The 470-nt window shown below is 52.3% G+C and overlaps 1 non-coding gene across 1 annotated transcript, besides 1 other annotated feature; it reads left to right on the top strand.

The window, feature by feature from the left end:
* Positions 1–176: 176 nt before the first annotated feature.
* Tc00.1047053407129.10 lies at positions 177–288 on the top strand. The gene has a single exon (XR_008254007.1). It is a non-coding gene; the product is annotated as a spliced leader RNA (transcript).
* Positions 289–310: a microsatellite.
* Positions 311–470: the final 160 nt, after the last annotated feature.

Genomic DNA, 470 nt, shown 5'->3' with positions numbered 1-470 from the left:
GGGTTTTTTTCGCCCCCTGACGCCGTTCACGGGGCTATTCCGGGGCCGACATCCCGGACCCTGACCCCTCCCCAGTGTGGCCTGGGAGGGGGGGGGGGGGTTTTTGTACACGGTCCCAAGTGCCGGGAAGGACCCCTCATCAAAATTGAAAACCGTTGTGGAACACAACTCCTTTCAACTAACGCTATTATTGATACAGTTTTTGTACTATATTGGTACGGGAAGGTTCCAACCCGCCTTTGGGGGTTATGTTTGGTCAAATTTTTTTGACCGGGGTTTACGGACCCCTTTTTTTTTTTTTTTTTTTTTTGTGGGTTTGTCCGCCATATCCATATACCCCTATATATATATACCCATATATATATAGCCCCGTACCCCCTTGTGGGGCTGCCCCCCCCCCCCCACGTTGCGTGTCCGCCACCTCCTTCGGGCCCCCTCATTTTCGCTTCATGGCTGCTATTGCCTGCATC

Source organism: Trypanosoma cruzi, assembly GCF_000209065.1.
Source record: "Trypanosoma cruzi strain CL Brener chromosome Unknown tcruzi_1047053407129, whole genome shotgun sequence".
Lineage (NCBI taxonomy): Eukaryota > Euglenozoa > Kinetoplastea > Trypanosomatida > Trypanosomatidae > Trypanosoma > Trypanosoma cruzi.
The sequence above is the reverse complement of the archived record's forward strand: the minus strand, read 5'-3'. Positions and strand labels throughout refer to the sequence as shown.